This window comes from Apteryx rowi, unplaced genomic scaffold, assembly GCF_003343035.1.
Source record: "Apteryx rowi isolate R43461 unplaced genomic scaffold, aptRow1 scaffold_5, whole genome shotgun sequence".
Classification (NCBI taxonomy): Eukaryota; Metazoa; Chordata; class Aves; order Apterygiformes; family Apterygidae; genus Apteryx; species Apteryx rowi.
The window spans coordinates 8,815,804-8,836,378 of record NW_020450760.1 but is presented as its reverse complement, the minus strand read 5'-3'; the positions used below and the strand labels follow the sequence as shown (position 1 = coordinate 8,836,378).

Here is a 20,575-nt window from a genome sequence, read left to right as displayed (position 1 = left end):
ACTTCTGGAAATCTCATCCCTTACCCTGGATCTGAAGAACCACTGGAGCCCAACCCAGAGCATGCCACCCACCTCACCAACGTGTACGTGCCTCCAGCTTTGGGGAGTTTTCACAAGGAAGGGCAAATCTTGCAGAGATAACACTCCACAGACACACAGCACATCTGGATTTTGCTCCAGGTGTGCCACAGACTGCTAGCTGCAATTCAACCACTTGGAGCTTCAGTTCTGCTTCTGCTGAATACAGGCAATCACTTCATCATCAGTAAGAAATCTTATACAGGTCAGGAAAACAAACATTTTCCTAACCTTCTTTCCATCCTACTGATAATTATGTCAATGTTTTCCTCAAGAAAACAACAACAGCAACAAAATCCCTGTGTTATAGCTATGTTAAAGGAACATTTTTAACCTGAAGAATTTACAAACTTCAAAGGTCCACAGCAAAAACATCAGGTGCAAATGAGCAAAGCTCATTATGTCAGTGGATATACTATGTCTACAGATATACACCAGCTGAGGACCTGATAAAAGCATATGCTTAAATCTCAGAAGAGAGAGACCTAGACCAAAACAGAACTGGAGAAGAAGCTGTTCTCTTTCTGAAATGGCACTGCGTAGGAAGAAAATGCCTTTTGCTGTGTTAAAACATCTCAACATCCTTCATTCCTGTTTTTCTTATACTTTCAAAACAAGACTTCCATACAGAATGGTGGAAGCAGAACTTAATGTATTAAAATATAAATAGTTTTCACCTCAGGAGCAAGAACAGATCAATATATGTACTGTGGAACTGAGCTTGCAAGACTCTCTCAAACTCCTGACTATAGACAGGAGCAGTTTGCCAGAGAAAGGCTGTTGAAGCCTTTTATAGCAATTCAAGCTACAAAAGGAGGTCCCTCTCTGCACAATAGTTATAGTCTGACATACCGAAGCACTCCATAAGTCTGGGTGCTAAGCATCACTATTCATTATCAATTATTATTCTAATGAGTAACTCTTGGGCAGTGCCCAAGAGTAAGTGGAATTTCTGCCATGGGATGCCTGAAGCATTCCTCTTCTAAAAAAATGAGGCAATAAAATCAACATACAAACACATACCAAAGTCATGCAACCTACCTTCATTCCAATTGTGCCATAAGAGCTGACAGCACAGAAAAGCAGCCCTTCTAGTTGACAGCTCTCTTTGGGAGCAGCCTCTGAGGTATCCCCAGTTATTTGGTGCGCTAAGTAGGAGAGCTTTGAGAGGTAGGCAAGCTCTGGTAAAGGCTGAGTAGTGGCCAGCTTTCACTGAACCAGCCAGCAGAGCACAGGGTGTGGTTTTGGAAGTGCATTTAGTGGATGAACCAACACTGATCCCACCTTTGGTGAGGTGTCTGATGAAATTCGAGAGCACCTGCCTATACAGCTGTAAACAGTACTAACTAGGTACTAACTCAGCGCTAACTAGGAGCTAAAATGTCTTATCATGGTCTACACTGACAGCTACACCACTGTTTGGCCCTGGATTAATTAATATAATACCTCACAAGTGCATTTGTAGATTAATGGCCTGTAACTGCTTGGTTACCTTGTACTATATAGGGTCAAGTACGTTAATGTCAGTAGAGAAATAGTTTGTTTCAACCCAGTGCAGATACTGCAAGGATCCAATGAGCTTGGAAATATGAGGACAGGCTCTCAGAGCCACTTTACATCCCTAAGTTTCAGCCACTTCTGGCCCCGGATGCCCACTTGGATGGGCCACATGCAGATGCACCTGCAGCTTTGGCAGAACTCCACCGCCTGCCCTGTCCCATGGGACATCCCAGCCGGGGTAGGTTGCACACGCCGCTCTGCAGGACTGAGACTGAGCAGGAGCTTCAGGGGGCTCAAAACAGCAAATATAAGTGAGAGCAGCTCATAGGTACCTCTGACTTATGCCAGGACCTGGACGGTGGCATCCGGAGAGAGGTGGCAGCTGCCAGCCTCCTAACTGGTCCTCCATCTGCTCTGTGCTGGGCACACCTCAGTACCAGAGAGAAATAGACGTGGCCAATATTTTCTCTTGCTCTTGGTTGCTGCATTTAAACTGAAAAAATTCACTGTTCTAACAATTGCAGAAACAAAGTCTTCTTTCAGCTTTCCAAATCAGGGATGTTTCTGGGGGGCCAGGGATCTGATTACTGCTCAGCAGCCAGTCTCACAGGAGCATGTGCACTCACCTCCAAGTAACTAACAAACTCCAGCTGAAGCTATGAGGCTGAAACACTGCAACCTTAAGCGGTACTCTTCAAATCTGGATCCCTACACATGTGCTCGTACATAGTCCGCAGCTCTGCCTGACTTAGGGTTAGCTGATTATTTAGTTGCTTTATCCTGGAGAAAAAAAAATTTTTCAGATAATCTGGAGATTAAACTGGAACCACTCTTCCTGAGAAATTGCTTTTTGGAATGCATAGTGAAGAGAAAAATATATGTAACTTGTCCAGCTCGTAGGGGAAAAATAGATATCCCTGTTGTCCTTAGAAGATTTAATAAAAGTGCTAAGTACATTGGCAGCCACGTGATCCTGATCCCCCTATGAATCCCTTGGCCTTTCTTACTCAAAACCGCTCCAGACGTGGAAGGAGCCTTGGACAGATGTGTGCTGTAGGTATCAGCCCCCTGAAACACTGCTACAGAGCAAACTGGAGCAAAAGTATGATACCGTGGATCACAGGTAGAAATAGATAGTGAAAGGGCAGCTGTGAGAGTGATGGGGTAACCCACAAAATCTGACCATTTTTACTTTGTAGCCTCCCGGAGCCCTGCTCACGCCTTGCTCCAATACTGCAATACCACAGCACAGCCCACCCTGGCTGCTCGACTCTCCAGCACGAGATCAGCTCTGTCTAGTCAGAAAAAAGGAAAAGGAGACCAAAACAAAACCCTGAGCATATTAGTCATTGTTAACTATTCTTTCCAGAAACATAATATTCAGGGCATTTCACATATTTCCTGGACAGGAGATGTCTTGGGGGCTTTTAAAATTGGATGATTAGTAACATATAAATCCCCATAGCTAAGATCAGCAAGAAATTCTTTCAAACATACATATATACACATTAAAACTTGAGTATTTTACCTTTCCCCAAAAAAGCAACTGCTGCTGTCAAGCACACCCATCTATTACAGCCACATGCTCTTTTTAAGAATAGCTAATCAGAAAAGCATACAGAAGCATTTAATCAGTGTTTTTTTTTTTTAATGACCTAATGTTTTGGTTTGCAACTGCTGCCAACTCATGCTGGGTGGAAATTTAGTACTGTCGGCATTTAATTATTATTTTATCACAGATTTCTTTACCTTCCTACAGTGAAGAAATAGCTAGAAAAAAATGCAGCAATGAACAATTTCTTAAGCCATTTGACAGTGGCCTCATTATTTAGCTGCACTGGAAATTACCATTTTAGGACACACAATACCTCACACTGCAATCCCTGTTAGGGCAGATTCTCCCAAGTTTACACCTCTGCAGCCGCTGTTGTCAGCAAGAGATACAGGAGCAGTAGCAGAGGCAGGAGGGACTGCAAACACCTTTCCCCTGGCAGCTGGCCAGGCTGTGACACAGCTCACTGCACTATGGGCCAAAGACCAAAATGGGGAGCACCTGGGTTTTGTTCTACCCTGGGCCATCAACAGCAAATTAGATTGGTTCTTTCTATCAGTTTAAAACCTGGTTTTATAATTCCCTCCCCGCCCCCCATCTGAATCAAATAAACTCATTCTGCAACCTGTAACAGGCTACGGGGAAAATATGCGTGCTGATCTGCTGCAGACTGCAAGACAGGTTTATTTGATTCACACGGTGGGAAAAAAAATTCAAAAACAGGCTCTATGCTTTTAGAAGAAATCCACATGCTGGCCTGTTGCTCGTGGTAAACTCACAGCATCGTGCGAATGCCCCATTTCATGGTGCTCTGGAGCCAGGGTGAGGGCATGGACAGGGTCTATATCCACACTCCTGAGCAGTCTAGTGATAGTCTGCTCCCAGGTTTCTTAGAAAAAGGAAGATTTAGGGTGGAAGGGAAAGGCCTTGTTCAGCCCTCCCAAAATGCAATCATTCTGAATTAAAGCACTACCTCCGTCAGATCTGTGCTGGGCCCTCCCCAGAAAAACAACTCCTTCTAGCTCTTTTCAGTAGTTCATGACTGGGGACACCCTCTCAGCTCTCTAGGGACTGCAGGACCCTCATGCACGCAAATAATCTCTGTCCGTCCCTTCTTATTCGGGGCCGTTCTGCCAGCGCCTCTGGAGAGTCGCAGCCGCTCTCCCACCGCAGACCTACCGGGCTCCATGCGGAAAGCGGGGTTTCTGCCCGTGTGGAGCCCCCAAAAGCCACCTCCGCACCCCGCCGGGGGCTGCCTGCCGAGGACGTGGTCTGACATGGCATCGGCAGACCTCGGCCACTGGCCTGACAGTGAACCGGGACTGACGCAGCCCAGCGCTCGTGACAGCTTGTGTTACACGGCGCAAAGCAGGAAGGGCTGCGAGGATGCAAGTGGATAACTTTATCTTCTAGAGTGGAGGGAGCACCATCAGCCACACACTTATTAAAACAAGTACTAGTCTGTGATAGCAATCTAAGATAGCACTAAGAGGTTTGTCACCAAAAGAAACAGAAGTAGAAAAAAAAAAGATGCTATTGCTGGACCTGTGTCCATAGAAAGCACTTTTAACTTTAGCAGAGGATCCACTACACAAATGACTCCTTCCTTGAGAAACACAAGTACCCTGGTTGTATACTCTGCACACAGCGATACTCATTTTCATTTAAAAGAAAAACATGGAGAGACACAGAAGAATGGAGGTTAGGAACAGCAAGGTGGCAAATTTTGTTTCTCTGTTGGCAGCGTAGTACTATCTTGCCAGTTGGCTAGAAAGAAGCATTGCTCTCCTGTACATGAAAAAAAGATTGTGGATGTGGGGTTTAATATTCAGATGGTCGATATAAACAGAACCTAAGTGTGGTAGATATGCAAATAACTATTTTATCTGCTTAATATTAACTCTTCTCACAGTGCACTTTACAAGTCACATTCCTGGCTGTAACATGGAGTGAAGGGCATATGTTTAAGAAGCCACATATAATTCCAGTTTTCCAGAGTAAAAGAGAGGGAAATAGCTTTGGTCACTGGGAGTTTTTGAATGTCACTTTGTTAGGCTGTGCATTGCATTTGACAGAGCTAGCAAAGGAAATGAGAAGTGATAACTGATAGTGCCATGATTAGATCAGCCACCTTGGGAAAGGTGCTGAAGCAGAGATATTTCACTAAAATAAGGAGAAACCTGGGAATAGATTTCTGGCAAGTGATCGCAAAGTAGATATGGCCAGAATTAGAAATGGATTTTGCAGGCCGATAAAATGTAATAGATAGAAGGTAGCTCAAAATGATATATCATGAGGTCCTATAGAGTGACTATAAAGTTTGTTCTCAGTTATTTAACATACAGAGATCCTAGAAATACTTAACTTCAGAATTTGCTTGCTGTGTTATTAACTTTAATGTGCAGAAATAAAACAATGTTGCATTAAAGCTTTCTAGTAGAAAAGGAAGCTGTCTTCTCCCCAGCTGTCCAACTCTGACTTCAGGGGAGTTACATCACTTTATACCACAAGATAAAAGTGGGATAGGAATCTCATTTTGGGCTTTTGACTGACAAAGATAAATGAAAATGTATGTTTCATTATTTTATCTTGAAGAAAGTTGCTTTAATAATGAAGGATAACTCTTTGCAGGGGTAATTAATGCATTGTAATAAACTCATTACATGCATTTCTGTAATCTAACCATGTTTCCTTCTTCTACAGCTCACAGACAAAGCAGTTCTTCAGGCTGCTATTTAGGCATTTTAGAGGCAGAGGGTTAGCTTTATTATCTATTAAAACAGGCTTCAATCATTCTGCTGTCCACATCTGTCTGTCTCCTCCTTAATAACTTTTGCCAATTAAATTTAAATTTAAAGACAACTAGGTTCTTGCAAATTCTGTAAAGCAAGGTGGCCAAGAAAGAGACCTGATTAATACGCTAACTAGGGGAAAGGCTGCTACCTGAGTTCACAGTTATTAGACACAGGAGTTAATCACCACAAATGTTTATCACCACAGAAATGTGTAGACAACCCAGCTTCATTAGCTTCAGTAGTCATAAGACTACAAGATCAGTCTATGGGCTTAAGGGTCTGCAAGCCAAGAAAGGCCAGTGCCCTGCGTACAGAGGTCTGAATTTGGCTCTCCATTCCCAGTTTGATTGGTTGGTTGAACTGTTGAATTTTGCCCAGACACGTAATGGATTGAAGGTTGTTCATAACAAGATATAGATTTCACAGTTACAGCAATATAAATCTATGTTGCAGCATATATGTATATACAAAGAGGTCTTTTCACCGGCTGGCTCCAAACAGCCTTACGTGCATCATTCCCACCAGCACAGTGGGAACTACTCACTTAAATCACCCTGCATATCAATGGAGAAGGCACTTGAGAAAGTGAGAACATATGGGGAGGAGCAAAATATTAACACCATTTACCTGTCCCTAGAATACAAATGAATAAAAATTATTATCACTACTACTACATCGGTGACAGCAAGAGAGGAGCAAACTGTATTCATAAAATCAGATGCAACTGCCACTGCATCCCATGGGAGTTTCACATGAATACATGAAGGTGGACTTATTTAAACATGGACCATCTACCATGAACCAATACTAAGCTATTTGCTCAGGCAAAATTTTAAGTGAAACCAGTTAAGACAAGCAGAGTCAGTAGATTTTGGCATGACAAGGGACAAGCTTCACATTTTGCCAACATTTCAGGTACCACCTATGTGCCCACACTGGCACCAGAAGAAATGGCTGGCTAGATTTCTCAAAGTACCACACTGCTTGCTTTAACACTTCTACAATCAAGCCACTTCCAGAGGTAGCAGGCTACCCTTTGGCACCCCTTGCTGAAAATCTTGTCCCTTGAGTTTGGAAACAACAGCTTAATCACCAGGTTTATTACCTAAGAGTCTCCACCAAAATGACGTTTAAAAATAAAATAAAACAAGCCCTTCCTGACAGCACATGGGCTGAATCCTACTGCCTTTGTTGCTGTTGTTGTTGTGTTTGAGCATAAGGTGGGAAGGCAGTAGCTGTCTACATAAATCAATATGCATGTGGTTTCCTAACCATTTATTCATGCGCTGAAAGTATTTTTGACAGGAAGAAATCTGCTGAACATAAGCAGTCCAGAAGCAGCTGCTCAAGCAATGCCAACAGTTTTCTGTGGACCCTCCAAATTTCCCCAGTGTTCATATGTTATTAGCAGGTTACAGGAACATATATAAAGAGTGTGAAATACGAAAGCACGACTAATAATCATCTTGGAGTAGAGACTTATATACTGGAGGAATTTTTGCTCCAAATGCTTTATTTAAGCTCTAGGTTTTTAGGGTCAGAAAGAAAATCTTTTTTTCCACATTATGCCTATCACGCAGAGGGGTGCTTGGGATCCTGGCTGTGCTGTGGTCCCGGGTCTTACCCCCGTACAATTAGTAGTAACAACTAATCTGGCAAGACCAGACTCAAATTCAGAATGAAAATTACCAGGAGAAAAAAACTGTTCCATATTTCAAAATGATTCCTAAACTGTCCATGTCACACCATGAACAGGCATCCTCATTTGGGTGGGAAGTAATTTACACAAAAGAGAAAGAAGAAGGAAGTCTGGTTTGAATAAACCAAGCACAAACAGCACAATGAGCAGGCAGAGTTCACTGGCTTGGATTATTACAAGCTAATGGAAAAAAAGCAACTGGGCAAGACTGATATTATTATTATCATCAGTATAGTAATGGCTGTTTCATACAGCTCCTTGATGAAAGATAACACTGGTAAGAAAGCCTTTCCTAGGAGCACCATGGAATTATCCCCTTGAGGAAGGGTTCAAGGCTTATAAAATTGTGTTTGGCCCTTTTCTCATTCATAACGTCTCTTTAACACTTTTGAACAACTCTCTCCAACCTGATGACACAAGCACAAACTGCTAAGAAGTCTGATCCTACAGTTATAATCTTTAATTAATGCTGGTGATTTTTGAGTGACCTCATTATCAGCCCATTAGGAATGAGAGCAAGTCCACTAACTCAGCTCTCGCAGACCCTTAACGTCCTGGTGCAGTAACGTGGCTGCACAGGACCACAAGCAGGCATGAGACTCGCAGCTCTGCAACTGTTTGTTGACAACTATTGACAGATGGTAACTACTACTTTCTGGAACTAAGCCACATGAATGACCTATAAGTGACAGGCTTTACATCCCATTACCGTGCCTCAGAGCCATCCAGATTTCACTTTGCTTTCCCCAGGAGAGATCTTTAAACTATTTTAGCTTCAAAATACTCAGCTTTTCTCTCAAAATCTGTTTTGTTAGAAGACTCCAGATACTCCAGCAAGTGTTATCTTCTGACTGCCTATATATAAAGGAGTTTTCTCTGCCTAATTAAAAGATTCAGAAAACTGAGAGAGCCCAAGAAGAGACAAGTGTCATGATTTAGCACTGTAGCTGCCAGAGCTGTGCTTGCCCTACATGGCTGAAGAGGTTTGAAGGGTCTGTCGTACAAAGCGGGCTATCTGTCTCTCTTACAAGGAACAACTCATTCCACAACACTGGCAGCGTTCAGGAGCCTCGAGAAAGAAGCGGTCAGCAGAGCGCCTTCATTGCTGTGTTAAATCAAGCCCGTGCTTAGCTCTGCCTCTAATTCACCTTCCATCCATACACATAATGCCTTCACCAAAGTCATATAGTGCATAGACTGAACGTGGTTCTGCCTTCACTCAAGCTACTAACCTATCCACTTTGCGGGGAGGACACAGCTAAATCACTCAAACCCTGACAGTCCTTCGATGCTCCTAAGCGCCCAGAGGGAGAGGAGCTCCCGTGGAAGATGTGTAACTGCTGCAGAGACCCATGGAGCAGTTCCCAGAGTCCTGGTGATCTGTGCAGGAAGATCAGCATCAGGAGAACAGGTACCTCGGATACGGCTTTACAGTCGCTGCTACAACTGACAGTGGGACAAGCCAGGAAAGCACCCAACCAGCCACCAGGGTTATCTTTCCCATTTTAGTAGGCAACCTCAGTCTGCTGGATTTAGAAAATGTTTAGAGTCAGAAAATGTGATGGCAACAAAACATGATTTTGACAGAAACAAGCAAGCAAGCAACTGCTACCATTCCACTAGGAAAGCCAAGTTTTTACTGTTTCTAAAAGACACTGGCTTTCTAATCTAGGCTATTTCTGAGGTACTAAATGGGAAGACCACCAAAGGCATGAACTGAAAACAGGAATGTCACTACTCATGAGTAATGGCACCCTGGATTATCAAAACTGAAAGGATTTTTAAAATGCATTTTACTTTTCACTTTTGATGCTGTTTATTTATTTATTTTTCTTATCTTGGTACCATTAAGTCAGTCACATTTCTAGTCAGGCTATTTCAGGTCTTCGTACAGTAGCCCAGTACTGTAAATGGGTGGCAATTGCTCCAGTAAAAAGGTCTATTTGTGAACAAGGGCAACCATCCTAACACACATTTCATTGCTATTTATTACTCTTTTTTTCCAGTCTGCTTTTTCTTCCTCCTCGAGCAAAGTTACTTCATGACAAAATATGGCCAGAATGAGATCTCCTATTCAGTCACAAAGCAAACTCAAGCTGCGTAGTCTTTCCCAGACCTTCCTCACTAAAATCCTTGACCCTGCTCAAGTTAAAGGTTCACAAACCAAAAGGGAATGAGTCATCTACTCTGTCCCCCTGGAGTTTATAAGTGGTCAAATATCACCCTGTTCATTCTGCACAGAGCATAACAACTTGGGTATAGCTAAAACAGAATTTCCAGAAGTAAAATCATTTGATGACACAAAGGGATAGCAAATTCCCCATCTGATGTCATAGTTTATTCCAGCAAACCACTCCCACTGTTAAAATATGCCTTATTTCCTATATGAAGTTATCTGGTCAGCTTCAGCTTCCAGCCATGGGCTCTCGTTATGCCTTTCCCTGAAAGATTCCCATTAGTGGAAGTATCCTCTTCCCTGTGAAGATAACAGTATGCTGTAACCAAGTCATCTCTCCTTCTTCTGTCTGAGGAGTTACAGAAATGAAGCTCTTCGAGACTCTCACTACCAGGCATTTTCTCCAGCCTTTTAATAGTGGTCATGATTTTTTTCTCATCCTTTCCAAATTTTCATCATCATCTTTTTATAAATAGCCTATACAACCCAGGATTGATCTCCCTACCACCACAGGCAGACATTGCATTTCTATCTTCTCTTCTTGTATATAAAGATCTGAGCTGAAGCTCTGCTCTTCACAGCACTGCCCCAGGAGCCCGTTAAACTGCTCATCCGCCATCACACCAGTTCCTTTCCAGAACTAGTGCTCCCCAGTGCTGACGTTGTGGAGAGGCAGGATTTGTCTCCACACTTCCTAAGCAGACCCTCTGCTTAGCTTGCAAACAAGGCTCCTGCTTAGTACCTGTCAGTAGCAATGCAGATGACGGAAAGTGGACTGAGATCCACTACACTAATTTTGGAATAAGCCTTCAAATGACTATCTGACAATAATGAGCTGCACCCAACAGCAAGCCAGACTGGGTGGAAAGTCACAGCCAAAAGGCTCTGTATCCCATTAAGTCACATATAACATTGGTATATTTAATAAAAACCCTCTGACTTCCCTGCACCTGTCTGAGTTTCCTTAGCAATAATCTGACTTCAAATTCTTCTCACCCAGAGCTGGCCATTTCCAGTCACACAGCTGACAGCTAAAAAGGCAGACAAACAGGTGCCCCCATCAGCACCAGCGTCACTCTTAAGGCATCTGGCAGGTTCCTGTACTCAGCAGAGAAAAACAGGCAAACTGCACCATAACACATTACTATAATGCCTCCCCCAGGATCCCAAGTGCAACGGGCACAAGGTGGAACTGAATTTCACCACTGTAAATCAGGGCTAATGCCACTGAGGACAAAGGAATTTAATTTGGGAAAGTGCGATCAGAATTAGGCCCAAAAAAGCCATCTCAAAACTCACATGCTGAAATTACATAAAAGATGTATTGGCCCTGTGCAGATAGCCAGAAAGCCTTCTGCAAAGAATGAACTAATTTCCAGTGTAATGAATTAAACAAAAGAAAATTCAGATTTGAAAGCAAATTGAAGATGGACAAAATAGAGAGACAGTGAAAGCATCTTCAGTTACAAAAATACTACAAATAGATCAATTTAATCTTGATAATACTGGGGAGTCCCAAGGCACATCTAGACCTTAAGAGCACTCTGAAGCCACCACTTCACTTCCATGGAAAAATGACATGCAGAGCTTTCTGCACAGGAACAGCCACAGCAGCATCACACAGCATAAATTAGTGATGCTGCTGTAACCATCCCCAGGACATTGAAGTCTGCTGCACTATTACATTAGACTACTTTGTAACAACAAAAGACAGAAAAAAAATTATACATAACAGTTAAGCTGCAGTTTATTTATAGCTCAGCTTTTCAAAATTTACTAATTGTAGTAGAGATTATTCATGGCTGATGCTTCTAAACAAGTCAATGTCATTCTCTTTCTCTTATAAACTTTAAATAATATTAGGTATGTTTGATATTTTCCCCTGCCTTGGCTTTGTGAGATACTATCTTCTAGCCCTCCTTGGCCTGGTCTGGCTCTTCCTCTGTATCCCCACGTCCTCTCCCCCCAGTTCCAGCTGCGGCCTTGACTGTCTCTTTTTTCTCTCCTCATCCTGTGGGTGATCGTCTTCACTCGCACACCGACAGTTACTGTGCCAATGAGAAACGTACTTTTCTATCCCAGACTCTCCCTCTCCAGCCAAACCCAACCCATCTCAGCCTGCCTTGCTGACATCTCTTTGCCTGGTGTCTCGTCATCAAATCAAACTCGATATAGCTGCAGTGAACCATCTGATCTTTCCTACCAAACCTCTTAACTTTCCCAGTCTCTATCCCTTCTGAACAAACTTCCGTCCTCCCTGCTGCTCCAGCCTATAACCTCTTCAGTTTCCTCTACCCTTCTCATCTTTACTCTTTTTATGATACCTCTGGACAGACCTTCAGCTGCTGTAAATCAGTGTAACTCCACTAACTGCAACAGGATTATACAAATTTACAAGAGATGAGGTTCTGCTCTGATGCTTCTAAAAGCAAATATATTCTATCTGACAAGTAGAAACTCTCAGCCAGATCCCTCAACATCTTCTGTATTTACTACTGTGATCTCCTGTTCTCCGGTCTTCCAACAGCCACACTCTTCTCAGTATACATACAACCTCTTGAAATTTTTCCTTGACCTTTAGTTCTCCACTGCCCACAACTCAAAAGTTTCCATTCAACTCTGCAGCCTCTTGTACCTAGCCACTCTCCATTTTCCAGCTTTGTTTGGTTTCTTATGTGTTCTGAATATGCCTGTCACAATTTGGTGCACTAACAGTATTTAATTAGCAATAATAAATCATGCACTAATTCAGAGATTTACCTTACACCAAAAAAAAGGAAGGAGAATCACCATGGAAGTTCAACACCTGACTTCAGATTTGGACACAACTAAAAAGAATCTGTTTAACACAATGTGGGCATGCACCAAACTTATGTACTTCATTTTCCAGATTACATGAAGTGTAAAGAGTTATTTGCGCAGTCCTAATTAATATCAAATTTCAAACATGAAGGTGCTTGAAAGTTTTATGAGCATTTTAACACCAGTATAAACCTCTGCTTAAGCCAAACAGGCCTCAGCAGTGTCAAATAATGCAAATGGTATCGCAATAATGCCATGTGTCTTCACGACCTCTAGACCACAACGTTAAGTTTTGTAATGACCAGAGGCTTGACACTTAATGGCTCCAGCCTAACCATTACTGCTACCTTTGTATATATGTTCCCATCTTGCAAAAAAAAATGCATCTTTGTTTAATGCAATATCTATTAGATAAAGAGAAAAGCTGTTTCCAAAAAGCAGAATATTGCCAGCATTTACGGCTTTCCATACCTGGAGGGATGTGAGAGTATGGGGGGCAAGATCAGGTCCTGAATGAATGCAGGAAAGAGTCTGCCATATGCACAATGCCGGAATGATTAAATGTTAATGAAGTGAAAGTATATTAGTGAATTATTAAAATTTTGTTCCTCTCTGCAAAGCACAGAGTGAGAAAAACCCAGTCAAGATAATGATAAAAAGAGGATCAAAACATTTGGATCCCTTCTCCACCTCCAACAGAAAAGCCTTACAAAATTTGGTGTTAAAATTAACGTATTAATTGGGTAGCTTCTGCAAATGATCTACTGTACATACCTTGATCAAAACAACTTGGAGTTTAGGGTAAAATGAGATTTAAACCAGTTCTGGGTCAGAATTTCGGCTAGCTCCCATCTTTAATAACCTCTCCTAACCTCTGTAATGCCTCTGCCTTTCCACAGCAAGCCCGGCCAGCAGTTAAATTCACAGCTAGAATATGCTACTGAGGGGACGAGCGCAGAGCGAGGCTCCGTGAGGCCAGGGCAGCCTGGGAAGTTTGCACGGGCTTGCTGTGCTGGAAGACGGCTTTAGCCTGAGAGAAGGTCGGCCTCTCTGCAAAGCCGGCGAGCAAAAACAACGCGCAGGTCAGCACGGGGGCATCACGGCGGCCGGGTAAGCGGGGAGCGTGGCGAGCCGGGCAGGAGGCAGGGGCAGAGGCTGCAGCGGGGCAGGCTCCCGCCGCCCAAGAGCGAAGCTGCAAAGAGCTGCAAAGAGCTTATGCTGTGCAGCATAGGAAGCAAATTCCCATAACGCTGCCACTCTGCGAGGTGCTTTCCCAAATCTAGCTCACATTGCCTCGTACTCAAAGCCCTGTCTCTTAGGAAACCTGGGGTATTTTTTTTGCAACAGAAGTACGCGTGCCCAGAGGCTGCGAGTGAGCGGTATGAGCACACACGCGCAGGTGAGCACTGTGCAGTCAGGCTCCCGCGGGGGAAGCCAGTGCTCGGCCCCAACGCACCGCCTTCACCCTCAGAGTCCCAGGACAACCGTGACACCTCAGTGGTGGGCAACAGGATCTGGGCCAAAACCATCAGCAGCCTTAGATAACACAGGTCCTATTTTCAGTAAAGAGTAAAAACGTCCAGTCTTGGAAAGTTCACTCTATCAACTAGTGATGTAAATTCCTGCTAATGCTGGAAAAAATAACGATACCAAACAGCTAGATGGATCTTTCCATTCAGTGGCACCTAGGACTCCCAACCACAGGCCACAGCCCTGCTGTCTGAAGGCCCTGCAACACACAGAAAGACAGTCCCTAGCAGAGGTTACAGTATTAGACTAGGGACGGAGAAGCGAAAGGAAAGAGCAACGAACCACCATTCAGCATAACAGGCAGAAGTTGTATCTCCAGCAGACTCAGTCTGCCTGGTTTTTGCAGACATCACAGAAATGGTGGTGAGTTTTGAGGAGGGTTTTGCAAGAGCATACCTAACACGTTATTTTTCCCTGTATCTTCTCAGAACTCCTCTGAAGAATGAAGGACAAAATAAAAGACATAGTGATTGTTTGAAAATCTAAAAAGAAAGTTTGGGAGACTGGGTCTAATCAGTCGTGGCTGTATATAATTTGACAGGAAATGAGAGCAAGCTTTGAAGGCTTGCTAGACATGATAGAGAAAGAGAAGCAGGGAGGACGCTAGGGCAGTAGTCTTCTCCGCAGCACACTGAATGGTGCAAGGCTGCATTTGTCAAGGTCAGACAGAAGGACATTGCTGCTGTGAGATGCTGAGAGCTGACAAGCTTCATTACTTGTGTTCCTCCCTGAGAGAAACTGAAGTAGCACATTAGCAAGTAATATAAAGATGCAGCCTGTATGTACCACTTTTCACCAGCAGACCCCACATGCTCTGGATGTGCTTTCCATCCCTGCAGCCCCTCCTGGTGCTACCCACGTCCAAAGAGGGAGGACGAGGCAGCGGTCCCCAGCCACGCTGCGTGCCCGTTCCTGCCACGGGGAATCCCAGGGCGTGCACATCACATGCTTCGTGAGATAACTTAGGAAAAAAACAAAAAAGCTGTTATTGTTTCTTATTTACACAGCACCAGAGGTGCGAACAGCCCCGCCGCAGCCAAGGGGATTGCTCACAGCTCTGCGGCACCAACCTCTCGTCGAAGCAGGCCTTGTGCTCCGAAGGAAGGGTAGAGAGGAGGTGGCAGCAAGCCGTGTCTGGGCCATCCCCGCGCGCAGCGGTGTCCTGGTCGCGGCAGGGGAGGGAGAGCCGGGGCACGAGGGGAGAAGCTCACTGAGCAAGCGGTGGTCAGTGGCTGGGCACGCGCGAGATGTGAGCCAACGCAACTTTAACCACCTTCAAGTTGTGCATCCAATCTGGGAGAGATTCCTCCACTTCTCATAGCCCTCATCACCAGAGACACCTCCAGAGAGGGGCTGTCCCACCACCTGATCTGTGTCCGAGAGGCAGATAACCAGGCTACAGGGAGGGCCTCGCTTTGCCACTGACTATAAAAGAAGCCTAGATGTAAACCTTAAGCTAGAAAGATAACTTTAATTAAGATAAAGTAAAAGCCACAAAGCTGATGAAGGCTTCTGAAGCGTTGCAATGGAGATAAGGAGGATGTGAATTGCCCTGATTTTTGACAACTGAACTTCAGACACCTTAAATGGAGAATGATTTTCAAAGCCTCATCACTTTCTGAAAACTGTCTTTCCTTCCAGAGCTTCATGCTGGTTTCCCAGAATCAGCTGATCACTTCTGAAAAAAATGTGCTCATAATTTTTACGTTTAGATTGAATGCTATTTTGTTGGATTCCTTTTTTATTATTATTATTATTCTTGTTACAGCTTTGCTTTGGTTTGGCTCAGCCATGAGAGCAGGTAACAAGCCAATGCGGTTTCATTAGAAATATTTCAAAATTGTGGCCAAAGCTGTGCTGCGCTGTGTTATGTTTTAAGTCATGAACTGGCAAATTCCAGTCCTGGCCAGGATAGTCCCATTCTGCTCAGAGTTTAGGCTTCTCAGTAGCCCTCAGCTTTGGCCGCCTTCTCTGCCAGCAATGACTCCTAATACCAAGACATTTTCCACGCCAAAAATCACTACTTAAAGTTGCTTGGCATGCCAGATCGTTTCTTACAAGTTTATGTAACTGTTCCATGTTCCCCCCTCCAAAACCCTCTACGAAAGTTCAGCTTAATGCCATAAATGCTCCTTTATGAGCTGACATCTGAGAAATAATGTGTATTTCCCCGAATTTGTCTGCTTATTAGAAAATAATGACTTAAACCAAAATGCTGTGCCTGACCACAGCCCTAGCCATTAGACTGGACCTTCCTCCAAAGCTGTGTCTAAGCTAACCAGCCTCTAACCTGGCATCCAGTAACGCCAGGCTTGAATGAAGACCAGCAAACGACTTGTATTTTCTGGACCCACTGTCTATTTTTTCACCCCTCCATCCCCATTCCCAAATACATATGTACTGTATTGGTACATTAGTGTTAAAACACTAATGAAAGGGAAATGCATTTTCAAGGCTTTAATTCATTAGCAATTGACAATTAAGGGGCAATTAATTTGACTCCCAACTTTGCTCCTAATTTGTCTTGTAACTTTGGGCACTCCRTGTGAAATGTTATGTTTCAGTTTCCTGTGCTTGTACAATTTTTGTGGATATTAAAAAATGAATTTCTGTAAAAAGTGATTTATGATCCATGATGAAAGGCAGTTTAGAAGCGTAAGGAGTAGCTCCTATTAGTAAAATAACTGGTGCATTTTTGATCTTCCTTTCCAAGCGAAAAAAACTACTTGCGTGTCCACACTGAATATTCAAATCATTAATTAGGCTCAAAAGGTATAAATTGCAAATCACAGAGTTTTGAAAATGTGGCCCAGAGAAGGGTGGCTTGTTTTTTTTTTTTTAAACGGCAAAAAAAATGGCTGGACAACACAAACATTTTACTTCTTGAGGCATATTGCATTTCACTCGGGAACGACTGACGTAATAAAGCTTTTACAAACTAGAATGACTGGCGATAAATACAGCAACACGGCCGCTGAGGACCATGGAGGGTAAATCTAGAAAGCACCTAATCCAGCTCATTTCCTTCACTTTGTAAAAACAAGTAACTGACACGCTTCCTGCCTGCGAACCTTCCTGCAGATAAGGGTGCTCCCGACAACAGGAAACGCGGCTAGAAGCAAGCGGGCTTTCGCCGCGCGCCCCGCTGGCTCCGCGCGGATTCCAGCGCAATCTTCAGCCACATCTGGCTACGCAGCGGCGAGCCGCGTCGCGCAGGCACCTGCCCGGCTCCCTGAGACCCTCCCAGCCTGCTCCCGAAGAGGTACTTCCAGCAGGAGGTGAATCCGAGTTCAACGCGGGGACGCGTGGGGACAGCGCGCTCACCCCAGCGCCCTCTTCCCGCCCGCTGGCAGCCTCCGGAGGGACTCCGCGAGTGGAAGGAAGTGCTCCTCAACGCTGGTTTTAAGATCCTTTCCGACTGTTCTGCCCACAACCAGATTTTAAAAGCAGGCCTGGGGGGTTTAGACGCTGAAGGCCCAACCCGCGGGAGCAGAGGGTCCCCTCCGAGGTGCCGAGCGCCTCGGCACCCCGCAGCAGCTAGCTCTCCAGCTCGAGGACCACCAGCCACCGGGCCGCTCAAAAAACAGTAATACAAGGAGCGAAATATGCAAGCAAAGAGACAACAAAGGTCGAACTCGTCATTTAAGAGGGTTTTGAACTGATGATTTATACAGCGGGTGAAGCACTCAAGTACTTTACTCGGTTTGGTTACTGCAAAATGAAGATTAAAGGGAGTGCCAAAATGAAACGTTTCTGAGAAAATGCAGTGAATACTCAAAGACATCTTTCCATCAAAAACATCTGAAATCAACAGCTGCTACCCAAGAAAATAAGCACAAACATTATAACCTTTCTTGCGAGTTTGCTGTGAAATACTTCTCTTCTGCTCTAAAAGCAAAATAGCTCTCCCCCTTCACACACAATAAACTTTCAATAGTCCAGCAAAGTAAAATTTCAATTTACCACGGTAACAGTCTTATTTTCTCACGCTGCATTCATCAGTAATGAAGTGTATTTTATTCTCATATCTGTTTTTGTCCTCAAAGAGCATTCTATAACCAAATGGTGATTTTCATTAAAAACAAACACATAGGGTTTCCCGGTAGACACTTGTCTCCCGTGTTTTTGCAGGTGAGGCAGAGTTGTGAAATGACCTTAATGTTCAAATAATTACATTCTAATGTATTTTTCTAATGAGGAGTAACAAAAGGAGGCCCAATGAATCCCAGCTTTATCTCAAGTCCCTGGATTGACGCTAAAAGAAATCTGGCCTGGTCACTTGATTAATATAACAGTCCCCCCAAGACTTCCCCCCCCCCCCGTACTTCCGTTTTCAGCCTTTCCTCCCCGTATGAACCTGACTCTCCAGCGGCAACCGCTCCCCGGCTCCTTGCTGCAGGCCTCGCTCCGGCAAGGCCCCCAGGAAAGCAGGGGGACTGGGTCCCCGCCGGGCAAGCAGGGTGCTTGCTTCTTTTTAACTCTTCATTCAGTGGAAAGTATGAAACAAAATACAGACATGAAATGAGGGAGGCGGTGCCTGAGTTTTTATTGTAAAATGACCTTGATTTGACAGGCATATTCTCAGGTTTCAACAGATGCTGTGGGAAAGGCAACAGAAGCCAACATGTTCTGCAGGCATTTCTGATGATATGCAGACTTTTTTTTTTTTTTTAAATAAATGGGAAGGGGGGGAGTCTTCTCAGTTTCCATGACAACAATGTCTCCACTTGTCTGTTATTAGATACCATCCGCTTCCTGTGTCTAAATTTTTAAACCAATCAGAAAAGTGTTTATAGATTTTACAGCTCCTGGGACAGTCCCTCTTTTACAAGAGAGCTACTTTACCGACACGTAACGCTTTGGCAGCGAGCGTTCAAAGGCCCTATATTTTCAGCCGCAAAGTGATCACGCTTTATGTTGTTTACCAGCTAATAGATGGGGCACGCTGAAACAAACAGGGCTCCGGCTGCCCAATTTATGGTGCCCATAACAGCTGCGCAGCTTTCTTTAGCACCACACAAACTCATTTTCATTGTCCGCTCATTTTTGTTTGTGATTTGCCCCGCGGAGCCGCGCGAGCCTTCGCTGCATGACAAATCGCCCTCCAAGAGACCCTCTTCTCCCACCAAAGTCACGGTCCGATCTGACACAAATACTGACGCTACGGTGAAACACCATCGGCTCCAATTAAAGTTTCAGTAAATCGGATTATAAGAGCAATCGTATCATAGCTGTACAAACAGATTTTTACAGACATATTATATAAATAATAGCTGACCACAAGCTAACCAGCAGCTTAATAAGGAAAAATTCTTTTCCAGGGTGCAGCGACACATATACGTATATTTTGAAGAGACTAATTCAAGTCCAAATAAGTTGAAAGTCAGCACTAAAGCAAAGCAGGCACAGGGAAACTAAGGGAAAATCGGAAAATACCCTTCTTGGTAGCTCTGACAAACGAGCCTTAAGGCAACAGACGATGCTCGCTAGCGCGTGTGTGGAAGAGCCGCGCGGGGCTGCCGAGGAGGGAAGAGGCTCCTCTACAAGCAGCGACCTGAGAAGCGGTGACACGCAGGAACAAAAGCGGCATCGCGGGGTGCCTCCGAGAGCCGCCACACCGCGTCTGCGCCGGCCAAGCGGCCCCGCGCCGCCCGCCAAGCAAAAACACCCTTTTCCCCCCAAAACGCCCTTCTGCGCTATGGGCAAAGAGCGGGGGCAGTTCTCGCCGCCTGCGGCCAGGCTGCTCGCCCCGAAAACGATCGCTTTCCTCCCCAAGGCGGAACAGTAGAAGCCGAGCAGAGCCAGCTGCCCCACGCGGGTCCGTGACTGCGGGCACGGTGTAAAAGCCAGCGGCGGAGCTGCCCGCGGGGGACCGCGCAGCACCCGCRGGGCCCCGGGCGCTTTGCCGGCTCTTCCTAACTCGTTCCGCGGAAACTAGTAACGCGCCGGTCGCCAGCCGGGCACGCGCGGCGGAACGGGCAGGCACCGGCCCGGGCCCCGCGGGTCCGCCCGCACCCCCCTGCCCTGCCCTGCCCTGCCCTGCCCTGCCCTGCCCTGCCCTGCCTGCGCCCGCCGCCCGCTGCCCGCGCCCGGCCGGGTTCCCGCGAGCACCCACACACACGCGTGCACGCACACGGGCATACACAAATACACACATGCCCACACACTCACATATGCACTCACGCACATGCACGCGCACTCACACTCGCGCAGCCTTGCACACACACATTCACACTCGCACACGCATGCACACAGTCACACTCACACTCTCTCGCGCACACGCGCGCCGCGGCCGCCCTTGATGACACCGCGAAACGCGCCGCCGAAGCCTCCGGCCAGACGCGCCGCCGTTACCTTCTCGCCGCCGCCGTTTGCTCCCGCTCCCTCCGGCGCCGCCGCCGCCGCCCCCGCGGGGGCGGTGCATCCCGCGGCCAGCACCGCCC

General features: G+C 45.3%; 1 protein-coding gene across 1 annotated transcript in view; it reads right to left on the bottom strand.

Annotated features, from left to right (window-relative positions):
* FOXN3 (forkhead box N3) overlaps window positions 1-20,524 on the bottom strand; it is a 221,689-nt gene extending 201,165 nt beyond the window's left edge. The window contains exon 1 of the mRNA XM_026079705.1: window positions 20,487-20,524. The gene's annotated coding sequence lies outside the window, so the exon portion shown is untranslated. The remainder of the gene's footprint in view (window positions 1-20,486) is intronic.
* Between the last annotated feature and the right edge of the window lie 51 nt (window positions 20,525-20,575).